Genomic DNA, 12,044 nt, shown 5'->3' on the forward strand with positions numbered 1-12,044 from the left:
TTCGAATTTCAGCGTCGGCATCAAAAACCGACATGCCTAATCGTGACATATTCTTAATTTATTCGTTCGGCATCCCCTACCGCTCCGAACTTTCGAAGACACGATTTGCGAGGTTGGCGTCGCGTTTCGGAACGCGTCGCTGTATCGTCCCGACGTGAAAGGCGCACGGATGGATGTGTTAAAAGTTGGAGGAAACTCAGGTTGACTGGCCGGGGGCGGTTAGCGCGCAACTTTCCCGTCGAGTTTCGCAGATAGCCCGCGGGGCAATCCGACTTTTTAATTAAGGACCGGGGAGTTATACGCACCGTCGATGGTGATGATGTTTGAAGCGGGAGAAGGGTTGGGCCAACATGTCTAAAACAATCCGGCGTATTGCCCTCCCGCTCGACGGCCTAATTAACGAGGAAAAAGCGGTTCATCGAGATACGTAACTCGTAAACGATCGCGGGAAATCCGACGAGTAAACTTGGCGCTGCTGAAAAGTTGCTTGATACAATGAGGTCAGATCCATTAAGGGCCAATAATACTTCTCCTGAATGTTGCACGATAGATTGTTCTCAAATTATACATTTTATTTTGGGATAGTCGCTTGAGGAAAACATTATTTCGGTTTTATTTTCATATAAGTTTAAAATACTAGTGACAGTATCATTACATTATAGTTAAAGCCTCAATTCAATTATTGTTAAACGTGCAGGAGTGAACCACAAACAAACGCTGGTCGGATGGGGCAAGGTTCATGTTATATACAGTGTCGGATTAATTCATAAAAAAATTGAGTTATTTGTATATACACAGCACCATGTTGTACAGAGGCAGCAAAATACTTTCCTTTTTGTTATTTGTATTAGGATTATAAAATATTTAACACGATTTTTTAAATTTGAAACTTCATTGTGAAAAATCGGTGCAATGTATTTTATTATAAGCATTGTCTATCGATATATACCACTTTTTTCCATCTTTCAGACGATCTACAAATATCTCTCGGAAAAACGATATACCTTTTGAGGCTATCCCACTGTAGATCCATTTTTTAGTATCTGTGTAACAAACACTATTATAATAAGTAGTAATCAGAAGGAGTAAGGTTTGGACAACCCAACAAATAGTCGGGCGTAGTCATGCCGAAGAATAACATTTTTGTACCTTTGCTTGCATTCCGATCGCTTTTCGCGTAGTGTTCAACACAAACGCATCGTTGATAGTCGATGGCGATACCCATTGATGGTTCCATTAGGGTTTAGGAGTTCATGGTATACCTAATTTGCTGATCTGGCCTCATAGTGGAAATTTACCTGAAGCCATACATATTCTTGTTTGCTTCATATCACTTTTCATCACCAATAACGGATAATACTAGTACTATATTATTAGTACGATGCAAAAAATCTTTCAGATGTTTCCGTTTTCGTTGGTTTCAATTGGATTATTCCCATGTTCTTCAAACGATTATAAAATGGCTTTTTATGCTTAGAATCATCTATCAGAAAGAAAACTGAAATTAGTTTTTTTCCCGACTTGTTGTTGTTCCGCGATGAAAAATAGTACAGAACTAACACATGACTGAATGGGACTCACGTCACCACAAAGAAAAATATTGTTATTTTGATACGTTAGACTTAGATACAATTATTCCAATGCCAGTCGAATTTTTCTAACCATTTTTATGAATGACGGACCTTTTGGCTTTAGACCACTTTTACCTGGTTCCTCTCCATTGACTGATACAAATGTGTAATAGTGAATATACCGACATAAAGAATCATTTTTATTCAGGTAAAACAATTTCAAATATCTTGCGCGTGTATAAACGCGATTCTTAACCATGTTTGTACATACTCATTATTTGTCATTGTTATTTGTAATGTAGCGATCGCTACGACCCTTTTTGGCCACCACGCACTCACCTACACCAAGTTTAAAGGTTGGCAACGCCGGTGGATTGGTATCATGCGGCTCCCGGTTACGAAAGACCACCATGACGACGTTCAGCTCTCTTTTTTTTCTCTACCTCCTTGTAACACTACCACTTCCACAGCGCTACCGTACATCCTCTATCTAATCTAATATCCTGTCCATTCTCCCCTCGACTATATGTATCGCTTAATATCGCATTAAACAAGTATTTCTTCAGTCAGTGTTTTTAGTTATCGTGTAAATTCCTTCCACAAACAGTAGTGAGTGTTCCGACAAATAATCACATCGACAGCCACACATTTCGATGGACCGACCAGACAAACATTCCTACAATTGGTGACCCCAACGTGATCGAAGTACCTAACAGGTAAACCAGCTCAACATAAGCCACTCGACAGATGCTTGACACGTGCATGGAAAGATAGCACGAGGAACGGAACCCATCAACCTCACATGGTCGACGTTATCCCACGAGACTAGCCTGATGGACGAAAATCAAGCATGACATCAACACATGAACACTCTTGCATCACGAAATGGGAAACATAAGGCATCACACTTATAGGTACACTCAAACAAATCGGAACGCCCCAAGACGAACGACGTCCTGCTACAACTTTGATGGCAGCTAATCCCGTAAAACACCTCGCTCAGGTTGGGATCCCCATCTCATAAGCAGTCCCTAGGCGATTCATAGCGTAATTGCGGGTGCACTCCGGAACCTGCACCACGCAGATAGGTACGTTCCACGGCAGCTCCACTAGGAGGGGAGTGATGTGCGCATCCACAACGCATTCACCTACACCAAGTTCAAAGGTTGGCAACGCCGGTGGATTAGTACCATGTAGTTCCCGGATATAAAAAACCACTACGATGACGTCTCGCTCTCTTTTCTTTTCTCTACCCCCTTGTAACCTAGTACCAGTTCCACAGCGTTACCGTACTTTCTCTACCTAATCTAATATCCTGTCCATTCCCGACCACATGTTTCATTTAATATCGCAATAAACAAGTATTTCTTCACTCAGTGTTTTTAGTTCTCGTGCAAATTCCTTCCACAAACAGTAGTGAATGTTCGGACAAACAATCGCATCGATAGCCGCATATTCGACCGACCGACCAGACGAACATTCCCACAGTTACATATTCCTAATATGTTTAAATTGTCAATCCAAAAATAATTTTTCTGTATTTTATGGTTTTACAAAATAATTTAGTGAAATTCTTTATAATCTTTGAAACAGTTACCGACGTTTATAAAACGGCTTTTAAAATCGGTATAATGTTAAATTACTTACAAAGACTAATAGAAGCACTAGTTAGAACTAGAAATAAATTTGTTGTAGATACTAGAACTAACGATGATGAACTAGTCAGTTTATTTTTTCTAAAAAAAGGTAAAAGTTGCAATGTAAATCTTAGAAATGATTCAAGTACTGTTTAGTGCAACCTAATTTATTTTAGCATTCAAATAAGAAGACATATTGCTGATAATCTTTATACAAAGTCTTCAGAAATTAATTTTGATTTTGATTTAAAAGCATTCAAATACGCTAGTTCTTGAATGCATGTTATGTTAGATATTGAACAAATTTTTTATCAATAATTATATTTCATTGGGAGAACATTTTCTAGAATATTACTGTAGATATAGCAAGAATAGTATTGTATTCTTTATTGCAATCTAGTAGAGCGACCAGCTCTGACTTCAGACCAGATTTTATAATTGTGGAGATAAGAAAATACTAATTCGTTAAATCACATTCTCCCAAAAATATCTTAAGTGAGCTGATTGTTTCCAAATATTAAATATTAATATTAACCGAATCCATGTCTTACTATTTCTCTCAAAATGAGTGGTATTTCTTGAAGACATTTTGCAAACTGCGATCAAATTTATTGGCAAGAAACAATCATTTGATACAAAGGGATCAGATTCATTAAACGCCAATAAAAATACTCTCGGATGTTGTTTAACAAAGCTGCCATGTTGGGCGATCATTTTGGCGGAATTAAAATTTAAAAAAGACCCCCTCGAAATTTTTCTGTCTTGTCGACAAAAGGAAACGGGAGCGGAGGAAAAAAGCGAAACGATGAAAAGGAATCCCCGAGGATATTTAAGAAAAAACCTTTTCATTAAAATCGGTGTCATTACGATTTCTTTATTGAGTCCTCGGTTAATTAAAATCTTCACAATAATAGTAAGTAAACAGGAAAATAAAGGCAAAAATAATCGTTTTGTGTTTTTTTTTCTCTACGGTTATAACTGGAATTAAGAACTTGTAAACTGTATTGTTTTATCTACTTTTAAGTAACTTTTAATGGTGTTTTAACGTTATAACCAATTGTACTTTTACCAATTTTTAACTTCTAAATAATCTAATCTTATTTATGATTTATTTATTATTAATTATAATCATAGGGTAATAAGGATACTCTGTAGAAAAGTTTTGTCTAATAACTAAATGGTAGTATGGTCGTAATTAAGGAATAGAATTCCACCACTGATGACACAGACCCCATCTGATGTACTCTTGAGACCTTGATGAGTACACACAAGCTTAGGAAAGATCAAATATAGAGATTGAGCATACATGACAAAATTAATCATAAAATTAATTGACAAATCGTAATAAGCAAAATATGTTTTATGAATCGACTAAAACTGTAAGATATATCTTATGTAAGACATATTTGCTATGGAATTAAAAATGTGCTCACAATATGATTGAGACGAATCCAAAATCTGAAATATTGAAAAACTGAAGTTAGTGCAATGAATAGCAACAAATGACAGTCACAAAAGTAAAAGACACAACCGAAGCACATCTGGTTTTCCCAACAGAGATAGGAACTTCAACGAAGGAGATAAATAATGTTACCTTCATTATATGTATTGAAGCAAATTTAGACCACAAAAAATGTACACAAGCTTGCAAATTGCAACAGTAAATTCAAAACCTAATCATAAAATAAGATGAGTCCATTTTGTCTTGGCCTACTAAGTTTTTAAGATAATATAAAATATTTCATTTAGTTTTATTCTTCAGAGGTACAAAAAGATGTACTTCTTCTCCGATCCTGTTCAAGATTATAATAAGCTTCAATTTTACCAATAAGTCTTGAAACCAGTGCAGAATTGTGGAGTCCAACTCTGGGTTTGTACCAGCCAATGAAACATTATACGAAAATTCCAAAATAAGGTACAGTGAGGTACTTTTAATGATCATTCATTCATTCATTCATTCATTCAGTATATTCATAATGACAATCTACATATGGACCTGAAGGTTGAAATTATGGATAAAGTTACGAGGAACTATGCCCAAAGATATGAACAGAGGTTGTCCACCTACTAGATAACAATGGCTTAGTCGGAAGAATAAAAAAAAACAAGTAAAACTAAGTAAACCTATTTGTTCTCGGTCAGTCAACTTATTAGTAAAACTCAGTGTATATAGAAAATAGCAACATATAGACGAAGTGTCTATCGTACAATAAATACTTTGTAATTTGAAAACCGTAGCAAATTAGGATAAAATCAAATAGCTTACTAGTGTTAATTTACTAGATTGTTATAATAACAAATAATTTTAAACAAGGTTTTTTATATACTGATTTGGTATGTACATAGATCGACGCCTAACCTGGAAGAAGCACATACTCTCTAAACGGAAACAACTTGGACTTAAATTGTATCAAATGTATTGGCTCATCGGGCGCAAATCCAAGTTATCATTAGATAATAAAGTATTGCTGTATGAGTCTATACTCAAGCCCATTTGGTCATATGGAATCCAACTATGGGGTACCGCTAGCAAATCTAATATATCAATCATTCAACGGTTCCAAAATAAGGTGTTGCGTGCCATTGTTGATGCTCCATACTATATTTCGAATAAAGTGATACAACGCGATATTCCTCTAGAACCTATAACGAGTGTTATTTAACGTGATTTTGCGAAGCATTCGAAAGAGTGTCGGTGCATCCCAATGTACTCGCTAATCAGCTAAATATGCGACGTGATAGTGAAGTGCGTAGACTAAAACGTTTAACACCACCTGATCTGATTACTGGACATATATAGACTAATTAATAAGACTAATTGATTAAGATAATATTTTATACATAAGATTGCTTAATGAAGTGATTTTCTACATGTCATGTATATATAATATAGACATATGAAATACTTATTGCCAATAGGGCAGATTGTGGAATCACGAAGAGTAATAAATAATATATATATAATACTATTTTAATATTTACTAATTATAATATAATTATTAATATTTTAATTTTAATACTATTTTATTATCCCAAAGCGACACAACGGAATTTTACCTATTAGAAAACAGACCAAACCATCTCACTCGTTCACCTTTTAGGTAGTTTTAAAACAGGTACACCTCTCTCCTACAGAATAAGCCACAGGGTTCTACCTAGTCGATACTCCGTCTGGACGGTTTATAAATGTTCTAAAGATTGTGAATGAAATAAGCAAGCAAACAAACACAATATAGAAATAATAAATCAAATGGCTTCACCTTCAACTCTATAAAATGGATCTCATCTAGATAGTGGACATCGCCAGAAACATTCCGCCAGAGTTATCTATGAAGGTAACTACAAAATAAAGGAAAATGACTACAATAAAAATTGAATAAAAATCTTACTTCGAACCATTCTAAATTGGCTATTTCATTATATAACAGTGAAGAAAATGAAGTTTCTGTGGCATATTATACCTGTAGATGAAAAGTGGATTAAAATTCGGAAGGATGAAGGTTTTCATGCGCAGTAAAGGAGAAAGATGCGTATATAATATTATATGATATATAATATTTCAATATTTTTGTTTTATTTATCTGCTTAGGACACACACACACATTCTATTATTATATTTTAAGACAATGGTACTTATACAAAGCATTTTTTCACTAGTAAATCATGCTAATTAATCAAATTTTTTTTGTAACCATTTCCCATAATATATTTTAGTCTAATATATAAAAAAATAAATTTTATATAAGCTCACGAAACCAATATCGACCAAAAACGATTTTAGATGTTCTTGATCTTCTGTTTTTCCAACGCCCCTTCGTCTTTCGCGGCGAATTAGAAAAAAAAAGAATACCCCCAAAAAGAAGGAATGCTATATAGGCACACGCTGCCAGACAGGTTTTTCCTTTAAAAATATTAAATTCCTTTTTCCCCTCCCCGCGCCGAATACAAAGTTAAAGAGGGTGAAAAGGGTATAAACGAACGGACTGATAGTAATTCGGATATATTAAATATCCGTAGAATTTTTACGGTCATTCTTGGTGAATGTTCATGCGTTTTTCTTTTGTTCGTTTACGTTTTAATAATATACGAAAATAAAATTTCGAAAGGAAGGAAGGTTTTCGTCAAATTGGGCCTAGGGTCGGTAAAAAAGGATCAACAAGGCCGAAAGAGTTCAGAAAATATTATTTTAAGAAGCTTCCAATTGGCTACCTATATTGGCAGAGACTAGTATGTCTGTCACAATAATATTTACTCTTCATCTAGAACACTTATGTAACAGGTGGAGGCAAAAATCCCGCTATCATTTTAATTGTTCGCCATGTTGGTTATGTGACGTTTAGCTCAGTTTCGGTTTAACCATTGTGTTATGTAGAAGTCCAAATTTTATTGCAATATTTATTTATAATATTTATTGAAAATAATCGTTCCATTATTGCCACTCAGCGGAAATTGCGTCAAAAATATCCTAATCGTCTAGTACCTCACAAAACCACAATTTGTCGTTTACATGAGATTTTTCGACAGTATTGTATGACAGCAGGACGGCTCGCAACGCTGAAAATGTCGCTGTGATGCGCGATAGTGCAGCAGAGTCTCTAGAAACATCAATTCGGAGATGTGGTTCCCAGTCACATATTTCTGCACGCAGTTTAAAGCGAATTGTGAAAACTGATTTGAAAATGTTCCCATACAACATTTATTTAGTCCAAAAAGTACTACCGAGAGATCCTGATCAACAAGTTGAGTACAGTAATACAATCCTAAAACTGCCTGGTGAAACTGAGAATTTTTCGTCTAAATTGATAATGAGCGATGAAGCCCATTTTCACAGAATCCTCAATTAATTCATGAAACATCTTTGTATCCACTAAAAACAACTGTATGGTGTTTATTCATGCTGGAAACATTATTAGTCCCTATGTTTTTGAAATTGACCAAGGAGTTGCAGTTATTGTTACCGCTGAACGGTACAAAGACATGATTCGAAATTCTCTTGTGCCTGATATGGAAATACGAGGCACACACAGCTCGTTCACCAATTCAATTATTGAATGGTGTTTTTCCACGAAGACTAATTTCGTGAAGTGGCGATTTAGCATGGCCAGCCAGATCTTCGGATTTACCAGCACCAGACTTTTCCTTAAGGGGTTTCTTAAAATCAAAAGTTTGTGTGAATAAGCCTCCAACGATTCAACATCTTAAAGACAATATTCGTACCGAAATTGAAGAAATTCAGCCTCATATATTTCAGGATGTCATGAAAAATGCCTTTCTTTCTTCTAGCAAAGTTATAGGTAATAAGAATAGTAGTCCCGACTTTTGCCCCACGTTGTATATGCAAATATTTTGGAGGGTTTTATTTTATATTCCCCATTTTAAACAGTTATATGATAATTTGGTATATTTCTAACAATTAGCCTGTGTTTGTCGTACCGTCAACAGTCAACCTTTTCTAACGACGATGCTTCTTTCACAGCTCCTTTCATATTGTCAGTTTTGTGATTTTATTGAACAATAACTAATAACTAAATTTAAGAAAACTATTGAGCATCCCTAAAACAATTAGCAATATGATTATCAAACTTCTTGGAACAAATCGATATCGTTCCATAATGGCGGAAAAAAATTATTTACTATATACTATTAATTGGCCTGTGTTATAATAACGTTTCTCTCATAACAGAGTAAAGGGTATAATTTATGATATCTTAATAAATCTATTTTTAGAAGATAATACCACCAACATGCACAGGAATATTTTAATAGTCTTTGAAAAATTGCCTCTAGTACAATGATATAGTATATATATATATATATATATGTAAAAAAACAGTTTTATTATTATGTTGTTTTCTTCTAACTTTCGAAGAGTTACCGCAGCTACATGTGAAACATTATACCCTTATGACTCTACTTATACTTATTACTCACTTAAAATTATAGTTTTATATTATTCTGAAAATTTTTCTGATAAAAATTCTATTATTTCAAAAATCAATAACTACATTCTGTATGGTTAACTAGAGAAAAATGATGAGAACATCAATATCTAAAACAGAGCTAAAATATTCTAACTTATTATTAATATTTTGCTATACATATATTAATATTGATACTTATGGAAATTATATTTGTAAATCTTGCTTGATAATTTACCTAATCCTATTATACAATATTGGGTATTGTTCACTGTATATATATTATATCCATTATGGGGTAATTCATTGCATTACAATACATCAAAAGGCCCCCCACTAAAGCCCTAATAGAGCGAAAACAACTAGTAATTAATGACAGAGTTCTATATAATATTAGGTGCTTGCATATATTTTTATCAGCGATAAGTTTTGATGAGGTATCAATGGGATCAACAATTAAACAACCTACCTTTATTGTAAAATTCGGTGATATTAACATTTCTGTACATAAAATAATATTTTCCCACTTAGTATTATTTCGTTATTCAGTGTTTGCAGGCGCTGATCATTCAACGCTCAAAATGGTATTTTCGACAACATTGCTTTTGTTGTTGAATTTGAATAAATATGGCTGGAAAAATTGAACAAACACATGGGGTATTTTAAGAGACTTATAGTGATGCTGTGCCCTTAGATATCAATTGTCTATTTTGGTTTCAACGATGTAAAACCGGTAATTTTGTTGTCTATGACAGAAAACCACTTGGAGGACCAAAAAAATAGAACTCAAATAAAATCCGAACTCCCAAAGAACTTTTAGACAGAAGAATCGAAAGGTAACGAAAACTTTAAAAAGGCTATTTCATTGTATACCAGTCAAAAAAAGATGCAGTCTCTGTGGCGTATTATACCTGTAGATGAAAAGTGGATTAAAGTTCAGAAAGATAAAGATTTGTATGTACAGCAAAGGAGGAAGATATGTTTGTAATTCAACTATGACTTACTTAGATTACTTGTTATTTATTGATAATATTCTTTACATTGGAATAAAATTTGTTATATGACATATAAAAGTTTTGTATTACTTATCTGCTTTGGACAATTATATGAACTAAAAAAGTAATAAATCACAACCTTATGTTGGAAATTTATATCACACACTTTCTATTAACTATTGATGTATACTACCGAGAGAGTCATGACAGTTCCGTCAGATATAATATTATACCTTTACTATAATCTTCAAACAAGTTCTATTTTCAAATTTTTGACAAATATATGAATTTGTTTCATAACAATTTACAAAACTAGTATTACTAAGCTTTGACAAGTCAATAGTTCATTTAATGATTATAATTATTCGCTATTGTTTTAATTAAGAGTTACTTCATTTAATTAATGTTAATTTATTCTATGTTTATATGTTTATATCATATAAACTTATATCAAACATATTTCTGTTTTAATAAATAAAATATTGCGAAAACAAGTGTTAGTAATATTAACACTTTTAAGTTATCCTCTTTAGTCTATTATGACATGATTGATTAAACATGATTAACTTATTAATTTGTGGTCGAATTTCGATCACAGGGCCATAAGTGGTAATAATAATTGTTAGCAGTAAATTAGTAGGAGATCTTTAGTCTCCTAGATATCCAATAATTTCAAAAAATCCAAAAAATTAAAAAAAGTAAGGGATCAAACTTCCAAAAAAGATAAGTTTTCTCAAAAATTATCAGATCACTTCCATTTTCACAGAATCGTCAATTAATTCATGAAACATCTTTGTATCCACTAAAAACAACTGTATGGTGTGTTATTCATGCTGAAAACATTATTAGTCCCTCCCTATGTTTTTGAAATTGACCAATGAGTTGCAGTTACTGTTACCGCTGAACGGTACAAAGACATGATTCGAAATTTTCTTGTGCCTGAAATGGAAATGCAAGGCACACACAGTCCGTTCAACAAATCAATTATTGAATGGTGTTTTTCCACGAAGACTAATTTCGTGAAGTGGCGATTTAGCATGGCCAGCCAGATCTTCGGATTTACCAGCACCAGACTTTTTCTTAAGGGGTTTCTTAAAATCAAACGTTTGTATGAATAAGCCCCAAACGATTCAACATCTTAAAGACAATATTCGTCCCGAAATTGAAGAAATTCAGCCTCATATATTTCAGGATGTCTTGAAAAATGCCTTTCTTTCTTTGAGCAAAGTTATAGGTAATACAAAGGGTAGTTCCGACTTTTGCCCCACGTTGTATATGCAAATATTTTGGTGGGTTTTATTTTATATTCCCCATTTTATCAGATCACTTCCAAGCTCATCTTTACACCGAGAGCATTGGTCTTCGGTAGCCGAAAGATTTCTCGAATCGCCATCTGCAAAATCGTTTCTCCATTTACATCTCACAAACGAATTCCTCAGCAGAAAAAAGAAGAAACGCCGGCACCAAAACCGTTAATAAAGGTACTCTTCGCAATATTAAATACACCGTCCCGCCATGATTGGGGTTTTAATTAATTTTAAATTCCAAGTCGCGATTAAACTAGTTGAAGGCGGAACGCGCATCTTTTCGAAATTATTCACCTGGATTTCCTTTCAGGCTCCTATCCCGGCCCTCCGCCTCCTCCTCCTCCTCCTCTTTCTCCCATGCCACCTCTCTACCCCCGTCTTCTTGTAATCCGTCGTAAATAAAACGTTTCGCGTCCAACAAGTCGGAACGCTTGATCTCGGGAACGAAAAGGGTTTTTCTAAATTTTAATATTATTAAACGTAACCGGGCCAAAAGAGCGGGGAATTTTTTCGTCGAGCAGGAGAAGAAGATTCCGCTGATATTTAATATATAAGAACTACTATCGGGCATTTCTTTCCTACCCTTTTCACCCTCTTTAACCCGGTTAAGCGTATG

The sequence above is a fragment of the Rhynchophorus ferrugineus genome, unplaced genomic scaffold (genome assembly GCF_030347505.1).
Source record: "Rhynchophorus ferrugineus isolate W39M unplaced genomic scaffold, kcgeb_rfMv2 rfM4, whole genome shotgun sequence".
NCBI lineage: Eukaryota > Metazoa > Arthropoda > Insecta > Coleoptera > Curculionidae > Rhynchophorus > Rhynchophorus ferrugineus.